Here is a 16,892-nt window from a genome sequence, read left to right on the forward strand (position 1 = left end):
AGAAGCTGAGGAGAATTGTTTTTGACAGAGAGTGGTTACTGTTCGAAAAACTAATCCATCAAGTCAATTAGTGTGAATTCCACTTTGAACACAGTCCAAGTAAAAGAATCTTTACATTTGACACAGAGCCTTCCACGTCAGGGGGACGTCTCAAGACACCGCAAGATTCAAGCGTAGTGACTGTTTTCAGGCTCATGCTTGATGGCGATTCGAGTGCCCCACCTCGGCAGCTTGGTGCCTGGGGTCTCGATGCCCAGACGTGCCCTCTGTGATGAGATCTGAATCGCCTCACACAGAGACGTTTAGTTTTTCTAAAGCTCACCACATCCCAGCTACACACGACACACACTGAGCTGCTTGACAGATGGCCAAAGCCTTCACTGAGATAGGCTCCAGCGTTCCCCCTCTCCCCCTAACACAACCCCCGTCCCACACACAATTAAGTCAGGACTGAAACCATCATTACTGCACTCAAAGAGCCACGGAGAGTGTGAGGAGAGAATGTGGGGGGAGAATGTGGGGGGAGAATGTGGGGGGGAAAGAGTGTGGGGGGGAGAGTGTGGGGGGGAGAGTGTGGGGGGGTGAGTGTGGGGGGTGAGTCTGGGGGGAGTGAGGGGGGAATATGGGGGTGAGAGTGTGTGGGGGAGCGAGGGGGAGAGTGTGGCGGGGAGAGTGGGGGGTGGAGCAAGAGGAAGAGTGTTGGGCGGGGAGAGTGTGGGGGGAGCGAGTGGGAGAATGTGAGGGGGCAGCACAGCGGAGAGTGTGGGGTGAGCGAGGGGGAGAATGTGGGGGAGAGCGAGGGGGAGAGTGTGAGGGGGAGAGTGTGAGGGGGAGCGAGGGGGTGAGTGTGGGGGGATCGAGGGGGAGAGTGTGTGGGGAGAGTGTGAGGGGAGAGTGTGGGGGGGAGAGTGTGAGGGGAGCGAGGGGGAGAGTGTGGGGGGGGAGAGTGTGAGGGGGAAGTGAGGGGGAGAGTGTGAGAGGGAGAGTGTGAGGGTGGAGAGTGTGGGCAGGAACGAGGGGGAGAGTGTGAGAGGGAGAGAGTGAGGGGGAAGCGAGGGGGAGAGCTTGAGGGGGAGAGTGTGGGGGAGAGTGTGAAGGGGAGCGAGGGGGAGGTATGAGGGGGAGAGTGTGGGGGAGGGTGTGGGTGGGAGCGAGGGGGAGAGTGTGAGGGGGAGAGTGTGTGGGGGAGAGTGTGGGGGGGAGCGAGCGGGAGTGTGTGAGGGGGAGCGAGGGGAGAGTGTGAGGGCGAGCGAGGGGGAGAGTGTGGGGGGGAGCGAGAGGGAGAGTGTGGGGGCGAGCGAGGGGGAGAGTGTAGGGGGGAGCGAGGGGGAGAGTGTGGGGGCGAGCGAGTGGGAGAGTGTAGGGGGGAGCGAGGGGGAGAGTGTGGGGGGGAGCAAGGGGGAGAGTGTGGGGGCGAGCGAGGGGGAGAGTGTGGGGGGGAGCGAAGGGGAGAGTGTGGGGGGAGCAAGGAGGAGGAACGAGGTGGGGGGGGAGAGCACAGCAGGCAATGTGCGTGCCTACATGCGTCACACAGCCATGAGTGAGTGAGGGGCCAGTGTTATTCGGGGGATTGTTGGCCAGGACACCGGGAGAGAGAAGAGAAACTGCCTTCTCTTTCCTAATAGCCTCGTGGGATCTTTACACTTCACACTTCCCCACATTATAAGCCATCTGCCACCTTCTTGCCCACTCACTTAACCTGTCTATATCCCTCGGCATCCTCCTTGTGTCCTCCTCACAGCTTACTTTCCCACCTAGATTTGTATCATCAGCGAATTGAGATACGTTAAGCTCTATTACCTCATCTAAGTCATTGATGTAGACCGTAAACAGTTGAGGCCCAAGCACTGAGCCTTGTGGCCCTCCACTAGTCACAACCTGCCAATTTGAGAATGACCCATTTAATAATAATAATAATAATAATAATCCTTGCATTTGATATAGCGCTTTTCACGTCGGGAGGACGTCCCAAAGCGCTTCACAGAACACACTGCAAAGTGAATTGACTGTATATTTGTGGGCGAACGCGGCAGCCAATTGCGCACAGCAATGTCCCACAAACAGTCGTAGATTGAAAATGACCAATTTATTATTGTTTTGGGTTTTGGAGGGATTATTATTAGGCTCTGTGTGGAGTAAGGAAACTTGCCCAAGGTTTCGCCCTCTGCCTGGAATTGAACTCAGGTCTCTCACTTGCAAAGCGAGTGCTCTAACCACTGAGCTACATTTATCCCTACTCTCGGATTTCTGCCTCTTAACCATTATTCGATCCATGCTAATATATTACCCTTAATTCCATGAGCCCTAATCTTATGAAACAACCTTTTATGTGGTACCTTGTTGAATACCTTCTGAAAATCTAAGTACATTATATCCACATCTACATCTTCAAAAAACTCTAAAAGATTTGTTAAACGCGATTTCCTTTTCATAAAACCGTGTTGACTGCCTAATCATATTATGACTTTCTAAGTACCCCACAACAACGTCCCTAATTCTAGACTCTAGAATTTTTCCTACCACCGGTCAGGCTAATTGGCCTATAGTTCCCCATTTTTTCTCCCCCACCCTTCTTAAATAGCAGTGTTACATTTGCAATCTTCCAATCAACAGGGATTTCTGGAAGATCAAAAACAACGCATCCACTATCTCCGCAGACACCTCGTTTAAATCCCTAGGATGCAGGCCATCAGGTCCAAGGGATTTATCAGTTTGTAGTCCCATCAATTTCTCTAGTGCTATTACTCTACTGATACTAATTTCTTTAAGTGCTTCACTAACATTAGTCTCTTGGCTCCGCGCTATTTCTTTAAGTTTTTTGTATCTTCCAACGTGAAGACAGAAGCAAAGTATTTGTTTAGTGACTCGGCCATTTCTTTATTCCCCATTATAATTTCTCCTGTCTCTGCCTGTAAGGGACCCACATTTGCTTTTGTTAATCACTTCCTCTTTATATACTTGTAAAAGCTCTTACAATCTGTCTTTATATCTCTGGCTAGTTTACTCTCATGATCCATTTTCTCCCTCTTAATCAGTTTCTTGGTTATCCTTTGCTGATCTCTAAAGCCCTCCAAATCCTCAGGTTTACAGCTCTTTTTGGCAATGTCATAGGCCTCTTCTTTTAATTTTATACTTTCCTTAACTTCTCTATTCAGCTATGGTTGAACCACTTTTCCTGGGAAATTTTTATTTCTCAAGGGAATATACGTTCACTGGGAATTGTCTAATATATCTTTGCGCTATTTGAAAAGAGCGGGAGTTTCTCTCTCCCGGTGTCCTGGCCAACAAACCCCCAAATAAAATTGGTCGCTCACTCCATGGCTGTTTGTGGGACAGTGTTGTGTCCAAATTGGCTGCTGCATTTTGCCTACAAAATACAGTCACTGCGTTTAACTGTATAGCCTGTGAAATGCTTTTGAGATGCCCTCTAGTCATGAAAGGCGAGTTATCAAATATAAGACTCATTTTTCTCAGTTTATTATAATAATAATCCTTGATACCTCGTCGTCGAGACGTCTCAAAACGCTTTGTATAAATATACTGTAAAGTGAATTGATTGTATATTTTGTGAGCAAAATGGATTAACTGACATGAGGAGCACAATGCAGGGAGCGGTCTTTATGTGGAGTGTGTACACAGATGTGTGTGATCAGTATTACGCTGCCTTGTGCTGACTGATTACACAGACTGTGCGTTGCTCCTCAGTGACAGTCCACCTGCCAAGAACGCTGAGCTGCCGAGAGGAAGTTGGTGCCTGCTGCGCTGTTCCTCGCCTAATTTTCTCCATCCCAAGAATGTGCTGAGTCAGCACAGACTGCGAGCTAAACTGCACAGCTCAGTTACTCACTGGGTGGGGAGCTGTCAGGGTTCATTATCTGAGATAGATTATTCCTTTGTACTTATTTCTATTCCGTTTCCTTTTGCTTTCCTCTCTCAGTGACGGTAACCTGTTTACCAGTGTAATTGGGACTAGATTACCAGCAAGATAACATGGGCACTTCACGGTGTGAGAGCTGTTCACCTGATGATGTACATCAACAAGAACAACAACAGCATTTATTTAGTGGCCCCTCATGCAGTACGGACAGAGGCTGGTTACCCGTTAGCACAGATTGTGGGTGAAACAAGGCAGCCAGTTTCACACAGCAGCGTCCCACAAACAGCCATGGAGCGAGTGACCAATTTTATTTGAGAGATTGTTGTCCAGGAAACCGGGAGCGAGAAACTCCCTTGACTTTACCAACAGCGTTGTGGATCTTTGTGACGTCCACCGACCTGATGGACATTGTATTATGTTTAAGCGCTCCGGGACTCTACCCGCGTGAAGGGCGCTATGTAAATGCAAGTTGTTGTCGGTGGTAGAGGGATTGCTATTTATATGGGTCTGTAGGATGGTGATGGTGGGCGGGGGAAGACTAGTGAAGCAAGAAGGGTCTGTATTGACCAGAGTGGGTCCTGTTGTGTTCAACCATTTTCTGCACTTACAGAGCATTCCTGTTGACTCATTGGCCCCCTCCTGTGCTCCTCCGCTACATTTCCTAGCCACTTGACATGAAACCACAGGCCTTATTTATTCAGTGAGCACAGCGCCAGTTCCACCCATCATTCCGCTTGTTAGTTCAGTGTTTACAAGTGGTTTGGTTTCAATGAATGGGTTCACTGATCCGATTCACAACCACTCGCAGTGTTACACAGAACACAAAGAAATTAATAGAAATGTTTTTAAGCAGAGAGTTGTTATGGTCTGGAATGCACTGCCTAAAAGGGTGATGGAAACAGATTCAATAGCAACTTTCAATTGGGAATTAGATAGGTACTGGAAGAGAAAAAATTGCAAGAATATGGGGAAAGAGCGGGGCAGTGGCACTGATTGGGCAGCTCTTCCAAAGAGTTGACACAGGCACGATGGGCTGAATGGCCTCCTTCTGTGCTGTGATATTCTATGACTCTATAATCGGCTAAATTAGTTAACAATGTTAATCGGATGGAATCGGATAACAACCCCTTTGTGAGAATGTCTAGCCCCAAGCACCCCCCACCACTGCCACAACCCCTACCCCACCCGTCCGCCCCAACCCCTGCTATAGTGATCTCAAGTATTCCTTAAATGATTTAAGCAATATCACTGAATTCAGTCCCTATCTCTTTAAGAGCAGGTCTCGAGGGAAGGAGATAGAATCAATCAGCAGGAATTCACATTAAGACATAAGAATAATAAAAAGTGGCTAAATATATCCACCGGACAATTTGTAAAGATTTTGATATTGACGCAAAGGCCAACTGGTATGAACATCAAAGGTAATATCACAATAATCTGGGACTCACAACTGCATAACATAGAACAGTAATAAACCAGATTTCATCATTATATAAACAACTAAATTGTACTCGAAGTACCACTAACGTGGCCATTCCAACTGACTACAACGTACGAAGAGGGAATCAGAGAAGATCAGGAAGTATGTCGACCTACAAACTGAATGTGGAAGCATGGAGAGGTGCAAGACAAGTCGAGTTCCTATAATCATCATTGCAACTGGGACTGTTAATAAGACAATTCAGAAATAACTTGACAAAATACCCAGTGCACAAAATGTGCACCTCCTGCAAAAAGTGGCTAATTTAGGAAGTTCAAATATCGTAAGAAAAATAATATCCATTAAAGAGTAACTTGGCAGTGTTATTGGGACTGGCTGAACCATCACTAAAAAACACTCAGAATTTACATCTACACAGTGATCTAAACTGCAATAACATCATAATTATATTTATTAGAAATTACCACTATGAAGCGATTTAAACTGAAATAACATAATAATAATCCTTGCATATGGTACTGGGCCATTCACATCGCGCGGGTGGATGTCACAAAGAGCTTGACGGGATATTCTGTAAGGTGTAGTGACTGCTTTGTGCAATAAGCTGAAGAGAGACAAGATGCAGTCAGTCATGGCTGGCTCCCGGGTGGTCTAAGGCTCAGTGACAATAATAATTAACAATAATACTAATCATTACGTTTGATCTGTAGGTCAAAAACAACAATAGCAAATTGCATTTAGATAGCACCATCCATGCCAGGAGGTGCCCCAGAGTGGTCTATGTTGAGGACATCTCCAGTAACAAGGCCTGACCGCTGGCCAAAGCTGGAGAGGTGTCGGGGGGGGTGGGGGAGAGAGATTGCTGCACAGCGTGTGTTCCACTTTAAGCCTCACCAGCCCAGTGTGACCTCACACCCCTCATTGCTGTGTGATTAGCATGTATGATGAGGATTAATTCATTGAGTTATGAGATTAGCAATGGAGCACCTCAACCAGGGAATTGGGGTTCCAATGTCATTCAGCCAGTGCATCAAAGCGGAGGCGGTGGGAAGCCCAATATCAGCCTGGCTCTCCTATTATTATATTATTATTATTATTATTATTATAGACCCACTAGACCTCTCCTCTCTCGGTCAGAGGATTGTGGGCTCACATGGAGAGGAAGCGCTACCCACTAAGCCAGGCTCATGGGCTTCATCCCCCAAATAAAACTGGTCATTCACTTCATGGCTATGTGCAAACTGGCTGCTTCATTTGCCTACAAAATAAATACATAGTCACTACATTTTCTAGTGAATCCTGGGGAACGGTTTGAGACAGTCTCCCAGTGTGAAAGGCACTGCACCAAATGTAAAGATTTATTTTTATTCTTTGCTTTCAAGAGGACCTATGGCCTTTGACTGAGCATTGTGGAAGCGAATTCTCTGTTTGTTCCTACGCCAAATTCCTCTTTAATTCTTGGTTTGATTGTGGATCATTTGATAACATAATCCTTTGGCAGGGCGATTGAGTGCTGAGCTTACTGGTTCCTGATGCTGCGTGATACAGACAGGCCAGGAGCTGATGGCAACACCCTGCACCTCACCAGCCAGGCTCTGCTCCTCATCACACCCTCAACAAGCAAATCCCAATCCCCCAGGACTCCACAGAATGCTGCAGAACATCGGGAATGAACCTGTCCCGATCTTCCTCAACCTGTTGAGCTCCACAGCAAATGTGCTGTGAGCTAGTTCAGGTCAAGCCAGATCGACCCGCAGTTCCTGTCAGCACGTTAGCAGGGAAATGCTCACAGCAGCTGTCTGAGCTGCTGAACACTGATGTCAGCTGTTACACCCTGAGCCGCACCTCCCTCACCCCACCCAGGCGCGATGTCAGCCTGGCTCGCTCACTGGCGCTCTGACCTCTGCTGAGAAGATTGTGGATAGAAACCCCACATCGGCACTTTCTGCTCACAGGCCAGGCTGATGCTCCATTACATCACAGTGCTGAGGGGCACCATCCCATTATCAGAGGTCATCCTTTAATAAGACATTAGACTGACATCCTGTCTGCCTGTTCTGGTGGACATTAAAGATCCCACGGCACTGTTCAAAAAGAGAAGGCAGGTTTTCTCTCCCGGTGTCCTGGCCAACAATCCCCCCATATAAAACTGGCCACCCACTGCACACAAATTGGCTGCTGCGTTCACCTATAAAGTACAGTCACTACTTCACATCGGATAACATCTGGGAGCGCTTCACAGTGGTTTGGGATCAGAACTCGTTTTTAGGGTGTGATTTAAAAATGGATAGAGAGAGGGAGTGAGCTCTAAAGGTTAGGATACGGTGGAATTTTTAGTGGTGTGATGGTTATTTTGTCTAATAAAGTCTGTGATGCTCATATCGATGTCCACCATAGACTCACCGCTGACAATGCCTCACACCCTAAGCTGCTGAAAACCTTATTCTCACATCAGCCACCTCCTACCTCGATTACTCCAATGCTCTTCTCACCAATCTCCCAACTCCACCAACCAAAACATCCGACTGATTCAAAAATCCGTATTCTCCAGTCCTCACCAGGCTCCACCAGCTCCTTATTGCAACAGCAAAAACTTCAAAATCCTCACAAATCACATCACCCGCTAGCTAGCACCTCCCTACCTCTCCAACCTGATTACACCCCACCCCGCTACTGATCCCCTTCGCTCAGCTGACTCCAACTTCTACACGTCCCTCGTCTCCTCTGCTCCACCATCAGCGGCCATGCTTTCAGCCACCACGTCCTGAAACTCTCCACCTCAATCTATCTGCCTTGCCCCCTCCTTACCCATCTTCAGATCACACCTGAAGACCTTCCTCTTCCATCGTGCCTTCGGTCACCTCTTCCCCTCCCTTCCCCCCGGCTCGGCATCAGGCTCTGTTAAGCGCTCCAAGACACTACCCCATGTGAAGACACTATATAAATGCAGGTGGTTGTTGTGTTGAAGTGGAGTTAACTGTGGGAGGCAGGAAGCTCGTAAGCACTGGCTCATCTGCTGGTACTGTGTAGGGTATTCGAAGGAGCGAGTGACCTGGGGGGAGGACACGCTATTGCTGAGCTGGTGCGGGCTGGTGGGTGAGGGTTTAATCTCTCTCCACCCGCGGTTTGAGCCTGTGCAGTCAGCCGCAGGAAGATGCCATTGATTATCAATCAATCAATCCATCGTCTTAGCTCACCCATAGAGGCTGCTTTTACAAATGGATGTTCATGTGAAGAAAGACTCAGTCAGGAGCTTTACTGTGTCTCTAACCCTGACCTGGAGTGTGGATGGACAGTGTAGAGGAAGCTTTACTGTGTCTCTAACCCTGACCTGGAGTGTGGATGGACAGTGTAGAGGAAGCTTTACTGTGTCTCTAACCCTTGCTTTATAAAACCTTGGACACTAAAACACTTCAGTGGGCAATGCTGAATGGTGAATTGGCAATTCTGTAAAAAAAATTGCCCGTTGAATAATAATAATAATCTTTACATTTGGTCCAGTGCCTCTCAGGCCGGTCAGGGGCTGTGCCCTTACCCTCTCCAGGGGTCAACTTGTTTACTATCTCTGCCTCGCTGCCTATCGTTGACTTATGCCCGTCAGCCCGCCCGCCCGCTCAATAGCTGTCAGCACAGCTCAGTGCCCACGCATTGGAATCCACAGGGAAACAGTCACGTCATGTCAGGTCAGCAGTACACTGGGTTTGATCAGATTGTCGAACAGGAGAATAACAGATTGATCTCAGTGTGAGAATCACGTTAATCCGGGAGAGGCTGTCATGCGGCCAAATCCTAATAAACAGCCAAGATTATATAAACCCAGAGTCAGCAACTCAGCCCCACCCCTACAGTCACCCACCCCCCTACAGTCAGCACCCCTGACAGTCACACTCCCACTACAGTCAGCCTCCCCCTACAGTCTCACTCCCCCTACAGTCAGCCCCCCCCATAGTCTCACTCCCCCTACAGTCAGCACCCCCCTACAGTCACACTCCCCATACAGTCAGCCTCCCCTACAGTCACACTCCCCATACAGTCAGCCTCCCCTACAGTCACACTCCCCATACAGTCAGCCTCCCCTACAGTCACACTCCCCATACAGTCAGCCTCCCCTACAGTCACACTCCCCATACAGTCAGCCTCCCCTACAGTCACACTCCCCCTACAGTCAGCCCCCCCAACAGTCAGCCCCCACCACAGTCGGCAACCTCCTACAGTCAGCTCCCCCCCTACTACAGTCAGCCCCCCCCCCCTACAGTCAGCCCCTCACTACAGTGAGCAACCCCTACAGTCAGCCTCACCTACAGTCAGCCCCCCCACTACAGTCAGCCCCCCCTACAGTCAACCCCTCACTACAGTGAGCCACCCCTACAGTCAGCCCCCCACTACAGTCAGCCCCCACTACAGTCAGCGCCCACTACAGTCAGCACCCACTACAGTCAGCCCCCCCACTACAGTCAGCCCCCCCCTACAGTCAGTAACCCCTACAGTTAGCCACGTGGAACAGGCGCGATGGGCCACCTCTTGTGATAAATGATAACAATAAAAGCGCTGTATGAAATGCAAGTATTATCAGTAGTAGTAGTAGCTAGTAATCCTTGCATTTGTTGCAGTGCCTTATCACATCATTAAGACGTCTAAAAGCGCTTCATAGACTACACTGTAAAGTGAAATGAAATTTGTGGGCGAAACACAGCAGCAGTTGTACACAGCCGTGTCCCACAGACAGCCATGGGGTGAGCGACCAATTTTATTTGGGGGATTGTTGGCCAGGACACCGGGAGAGAGAAACTCCCTTCTCTTTTCAAATAGCGCTGTGGGATCTTTACATTCCACCTGAACAGACAGACGGGACCTCAGTTTAACACCTCATCCTGTTTTTGTGATATACACACACACACAAACAAAGAGACACAGTGAGTGACCCCCCCCCAATCCCCCCAACCCCACATACACAAGAATGACAGGCAGAGAGTGACAGGCAGAGAGTGACAGGCAGAGAGTGACAGGCAGAGAGTGACAGGCAGAGAGTGACAGGCAGAGAGTGACAGGCAGAGAGTGACAGGCAGAGAGTGACAGGCAGAGAGTGACAGGACTCATTCTCTCTGTCAAACGGATATTACACACACACTAACGTTCCATCCCCCGCATTAACCCCAGCGCCTGTGCTGCTCGGCCTGGGGTGATAACAGCAGCAGCAACAACAACAACATCTTGTATTTATACAGCGCCCTTCATGTGGGGCAGCGTCTCGGAGCGCAAAAAAAATGTGGTCACTCAGTCCACGACTGTGTGTGGGGACGCTGCTGTGCGCAATTGGCTGCCGCGTTTTGCCCACAAAGTATACAGTGAATTCACTTCACAGTATATTCTGTGAAGCGCTTTGAGACGTCTTAGTGATATGATAAGGCGCTATAACAAATGCAAGGATTATTATTATTATGAAGCTGACAGAGCCGGGCTGTGTGGAGCAGTGACAGGGACGGAAAGCCTGCCCAGATCCCAGCACACACGTTTAAGATGGGATCAGTTTAAGGTGGGATCGTCCCACAGTACAACATCAGACGTTTTTATACCAGTCACAGGCAATGATTAGGGGTGTCTTTCCACCAGCTCTTCTCTCAAGGCCACCTCACACACCATCCTTATACAGTCTTTCTTACCTTCTGTCCATCAGTGCTCACTCCACTCGCCTGTGGCTGTGTTGGTCTATCTCCTTGTACAGCTTGGCTCTGTGTTTGGATGCAGTTCCTCTCCAGTAATCTGTGTAGGACAGTGTCCACACACCACTCACTCCTCTATCTGTAGCTTTCTTTCTTTCTCTCTCTCTCAAGCTCTCGTTCTCTCTCTATAGCTCTTTTTCTCTCTCCCTCTTTCTCTCTCGCTTTCTTTCTCCAGCTCCTGCTCTCTCTCTCCCTCTCCTGATTAGACTAACAAATAACAAAGCCAGAAGGAGCGAGAGAGACGGGAAGCCCAGAGGACAGGCTCGCCCCGGCCACACATAATTCCGCTGCTTGTTTGCCTTTCATCTCTGAAGCAGCTGTGACCACTTACCCTGCTGCTGGGCTGGGCAGCGCTGGGGGTTAGCGGTGCTGGGGACTGGGCAGTGCTGGACTCGGGGCTGGGAGTGGTGTGGGGGCTGTCCTGGGAGCTGGCTGGAGGCTGGGGTTGGGCTGGGCTGGGTCGGAGCTGAGGAAATCCTCTGCTTGCTGATTTTCTCTCGCCACTCAGCCCTGCACTAACACTGAGGAGCTTTGTACATGGCAGCCCACAGCAAAAGTCCCATTCTCCAGATGCCACCATTCCTACACTCTCCAACCCTCCTCTTATAATATAATAATAATCCTTTCACGCCGAGAGGACCTCTCAAAGCCCTTCATAGGATTCACTGTAATTCACGGATTAAATGACCATATATTATTTTAAGGGATTATTACACCCGGAAAGTGATCCACCAATCGACTAACAACCGAGTTCCTACTTAATGCTTATTAAAGTGTAATAATAATAATAACAATCCTTGCATTTGATATAGTGCCATATCACATTGTTGAGACGTCTCAAAGCGCTTCACAGGAATATGCTGTGAAGTGAATTGACTGTATAGTTTGTGGGTGAAAGTGTAGTGACTGTGTAGTTGTTATGCAAATGTGGCAGCCAATTTGCGCACAGCAACGTCCCACAATCAGCCATGAAGTGAGTGACTGATTAATCAGGAGAGCAAAAACAAGAGACACTTGCATTTATACAGCGTCCTTTGTGTCTTGGGAGTGCTGAAGCTGACTTCTCTTTACCACCCACCTGAACAGGCAGGCGGGACCTTGGTTTAACGTCTATCCAAAGGACGGATTCCTCATTTATGCTCCGAGTTTCCCACCTCCCCCCGATCGCTCTGTCTGATCTCACACTGTGTTGAGCAGGAACCAGTCCACCTCTCCCCCCTGCCAGGCCACCCCACCACCACCCCATAATTGGTTTAGTTCAGTCGGATATCTGCCACATGCAGAAACCCATCACCGTGCTTGAGAATGGAGTCCTGTATCGTAGTGATTAGAGCATTCGTCTCGCAAGCGAGAGGGCCTGGATTCGATTCCCGGGCAGGGCGAAACGTTGGCCAAGTTTCCTTACTCCACGCGCCTCTGTTTACCTAGCATTAAGTAGGAACTCGGTTGTTAGTCGATTGGTGGATCACTTTCCGGGTGTAATATTAAAATAATATATGGTCATTTAATCCGCGACTGCTTGTGGGACGCTGCTGTGTGCAATTGGCTGCCACATTTTGCCCCAAAATGTACAGTCAATTCACTTTACAGTATATTCTGTGAAGCGCTTTGAGACGTCTCGAAGTCGTGATGAGGCGCTGTATCAAATGTAAGGATTATTATTATTGTAATAAGAGTACCCAAACCTGCCTGAGAGTCCCACATATTCCACATCGTTCCACAAAATACATATCGAAACACACAGTCACTACACTCGACAGCAATTCCCTGTGAAGATTCAGCATTGAAGGTGCTGCCCCACCACGAATGTGGTCAAATGAGAGCAGGAGGACAGGCAGCAGCCCATTGCCCTGTTTCACTAGTTTATTACATTTTTAAATCCCAGTGAACCCGCCTTTTGCCACACCCCTTAATATCCTAATCTCCCTGTTAGTGGCGGGCTGGCTCCCCAAGAGGGCTGGGCATCTTCAGGTTAAAAAGGGGGCGCACGTCATGGGGGAAACTTCCGTGCATTTAAAAACTTTGTCGGGGAGAAACAGGAGGGTGGGATCTGGGCGGGAATGGCTATCGGGGCTGTCATTCATCAGGAAGGGGATCTCTGTGCGATGATTGACTGCCCCTCACCCGGATGTTGGGCTCTGGGTGGTATCGGGAGCCGATCGCGGAGACTCTCGGGAAATATCCCACATAGATAGCCCGCCCTGGGAAAGGATCATTGAATAATAATAATAATCCGTGCATTTGATACAGCGCTTTAACACGTCATTGAGATGTCCCAAAGCCCTTCACAGGACTTACTGTAAAGTGTGTATTTTTGTGGGTGAAACGTAGCAGCCAATTGCGCACAGCAGTGTCCACAAACAGTCGTGGATTGAGTGCTCACATTTTTTGGGGGAGGGTTCAATAGCCCCGGAAAGAAATCCGCCAATCGACTAACAAACAGCTTCCAACTTACTGCTGGGCAAACAGAGGCGTGTGGAGTAAGGAAACTTGTCTAACGTTTCGTCCCGCCCGGGAATCAAACCCAGGTCCTCTCGCTTGCGAGGCGAGTGCTCTAACCACTACGCTCTGGGACTCTACAAATTCCTTGTGAAAATTATTGTGAATCATACTATTAAGACGTCAAACCTCCCTGTCTGTGATCTTGCTACAGTATTTTGAAAAGAGTCTTTTGTTTCCAAAGAGAAAATCTTCGAGTTGCATAACATGCTTGATCACTTTCCAAAGAGTATTTGCCTCCCATGGTTTATAAACAGTACCTCCTTCCCTCCACCCCATTCCCCCACACCTCCCCCTCCTCCTCACCCCCACATGGGGACAGACGGCTGTGAATATATTATAAAATCATGGAAAATATTTTAAACATGAAGTCACTGGCTTGTAAACCAAGCCTTCTGGGTTTAATTGCATTTTCTTTTCCCTTCTTTGTTGCTGTAATTATGAGCTGCTGTATGAACGCTGGGAACCATCCCACCGCTTGCTTTCCCCCACCTCCTGCCTCCCTCCCTCCCCCCCCCACCCCCTCTCTCTCTCTCCCTCCCTCAGGAAATATGGAGATAAATTACTTGGGAACAATCATGCAAATTTAATAATTTGGTATAGCGCCTTATCACATTGGAAGGCTGTGTCAAAGCACTTCACTTTATTTACTGTGACTATATGTTTGTAGGCAAATGCAGCAGCACAATTGCGCACAGTAATATCTCACAAACAGCTGTGAAATGAGCAATTGATTTTATTTGGGGAATTTTGGGCCAGGACACCAAAAGAGAGAAACACCCTTCTCTTTTGCAACAGCGCCATGGGATCCTCAACATCCACCCAAAACAGTTAAAGCCATTAGGATTTTCAGATCAATGTAATAACAGCAATCCTTGGGTAGATTTTGAGGTCCCGTCTGTCTGTTCAGGTGGACATTAAAAATCCTAAAGCACTATTCAAAAAGAGAAGGGAGGTTTTCTCACCCTGTGACCTGGCCAACAATCCCGTGATGGAATTGGTCACTCACTCGGTCGTTGTTTGTGAGACGTTGCTATGTACAAATTGACAGCTGAGTTGGCCCACAAAACACCCAGTCACTACACCTTACAGCAAATCCTGCAAAGCACTTTTAGACGTTTCGATGATGCGATAAAGCGCCATATCAGATGCGAGGATTGTTGTTATTATAAATGTTGTGAAAGCTTGCAATGCTTTGCCAAGAGTGGCAATTGAGGCCTGAGCCTGTAACATTTCAAAGGGAATCGGATCTGTATTTGAAGAGAAAGAACATGACAGATTACAGGGGAAATCACACAGGAAGGGGATTGGACCAGGCAGCTCTGGGGAAATTAATCCTCGGAAGGGAATGGGGGAGGGGGGGAGGTAACCAGGTCCTCTGGGGCTGAGCTGCTGTTGGTGACGTGCATATTAATGGAATGTTGTCGAGTCCACTCTCTGTGATAGTCCACAGTACTACACGGCACTGCTCATGGTAGTCGGGCTCATTGGCAGGGTCTGGAAGGGCAAACCAGTCACTGGGGGCAGGGAATCTTCCCACTCTGCTCCTGTTACGGGTTTGGAGACCCCAGAATGTGCGTTCAGAGTTTGTCACTGAGCTTGTCACTGAGAGCATTAGCTGGCAAGTCTTCCCGCTGCTTGTCCAGCTCAGGAACATCGTTACCCACTGGGACTTTGGCTGTCAGGGTTATGAAAGCTGAACAGCCAATGCAGGAATAGCATTGGCACATGGCTCCACCAGGCCCCTGGACCCAGGCAGCTGTGAATGACTGAAGTTCAGAGACAGGAGGAGCAAAGCTGCCCAACTCCAGGGCTGCCTGACAGTAAAGTGGGGACCAGGGATGAAGTGATAACCATGGCCTGTGAGCTCATGAGACAGCGCGCACAACCCCACCCCCCCCCCCCCACCTGACTCTCAGCTGCTGTCTGTAAGATAGCAACTGTCTTCCCAGGAGACTCGGCCACGGGTCAAAGGTTAATGACAAAAATGAGGGCGTAATGCGACAGCTCTGTGTGATCCCAAATATGTGAGCAATTAATGAGAGGTTGGCAGCCGATCGAGCCTTCAGGCCGCAGAGATCTGTTCCTTCCAGCAGTTTATTTCCAACATCTGGTGGGAACGTCCAACGCCACTGTTAGACACTCAGCCCAGCAGCCACTCTGCTTACACTAGTGGAGCCTTGTAGCATATTGGTTATAGCACTCGCTTCGCAAGCATGAGGTTCAATTCCCGGCCAGGGTGAAACCTCAGGCAACTTTCCTTACTCCACACGCCTCTGTTTACACAGCAGTAAGTAGGAACCGGCTTGTTAGTCAATTGGTGGATCGCTTTTCCGGGGGTAATGATCCCTTCATAAATAAATAATTTGGTCACTCGATCCACGACTGTTTGTGGGACGCTGCTGTGCGCAATTGGCTGCCGTGTTTCACCCATAAAATATTCTGTGAAGCGTTTTGAAACTTCTCAACAATACGTGATAAGGCACTATAACAAATGCAAGGATTATTATTATTATTATTATTATCATATTATAACACAGCCCTCAGCCCAGGACCCAGACCCAATGCCACAAGTCAAACAACAACAAAACCATCAACACGATTACATTTGTAAAGTGCCTTTCTTGTTGGGAGGACGACTGTCAGGTGGGTGGCACTCAGTGAGCACATTGACACACAGTCTTTACTGGAACCTTGTTCGATGTTGCTGACGTTCTCAGTTGACCTGCTATTGCTTTTGAAGGGCACCTTCCTCAAGCCATGAGTAAAGGGAGTCCTTTTCGATGACTGTCAGCCTGGCTCTCTTTCACCTCGGGGTCAGACGGTTGCAGGTTTAAGCCCCATCTCCAGAGGTCGTGAGGGAACAATTTTTAAAAATATTCCTAGATTTTTCACACAGTCGAGACGTCTTAAAGCACCTCACAGGATTTACTGTCAAGTGTAGTGAACGCAGCAGCCAGTTTGTGCACGGCAATGTCCCCCAGATAGCCAAGGAGTGAGTGACCAGTTTTATTTGGGGGATTGTTGGCCATGGGATTTTTAACGTCCCCCTGAACAGGCAGATGGGACCTCGGTTTAACATCTCATTCGAAGGATGGAACCTCTGATAATGCAGCGTTTCCCCAGCGCAGCACTAATGTCAGCCTGGACTGCGTGTTCGAAGACCCGAAGTAGGGCTTCAAAAGGCCAGTGGCCGGTTTGCACGCTGTACAGACCATGGAAATCACTGTTTGGAGCAGTTTACCAGGTGGGGTGAAACACACAGGGGCATTTGGACGGAAATTGAATACAATAGGAGTAACAGAGAGCGAGGAATACAGCTTAATTAACACAAGAAGCGTGTGAGGAAACACAG

General features: G+C 48.6%; 1 protein-coding gene across 1 annotated transcript in view; it reads right to left on the reverse strand.

Annotated features, from left to right (window-relative positions):
- The window catches only part of LOC103177033 (probable E3 ubiquitin-protein ligase MID2), a 94,227-nt gene extending 83,077 nt beyond the window's left edge, over positions 1–11,150 (reverse strand). Inside the window, exon 1 of the mRNA XM_042340809.1 lies at positions 10,979–11,150. The gene's annotated coding sequence lies outside the window, so the exon portion shown is untranslated. The remainder of the gene's footprint in view (positions 1–10,978) is intronic.
- Positions 11,151–16,892: the final 5,742 nt, after the last annotated feature.

Source organism: Callorhinchus milii, unplaced genomic scaffold (genome assembly GCF_018977255.1).
Source record: "Callorhinchus milii isolate IMCB2004 unplaced genomic scaffold, IMCB_Cmil_1.0 Scaffold15, whole genome shotgun sequence".
Lineage (NCBI taxonomy): Eukaryota > Metazoa > Chordata > Chondrichthyes > Chimaeriformes > Callorhinchidae > Callorhinchus > Callorhinchus milii.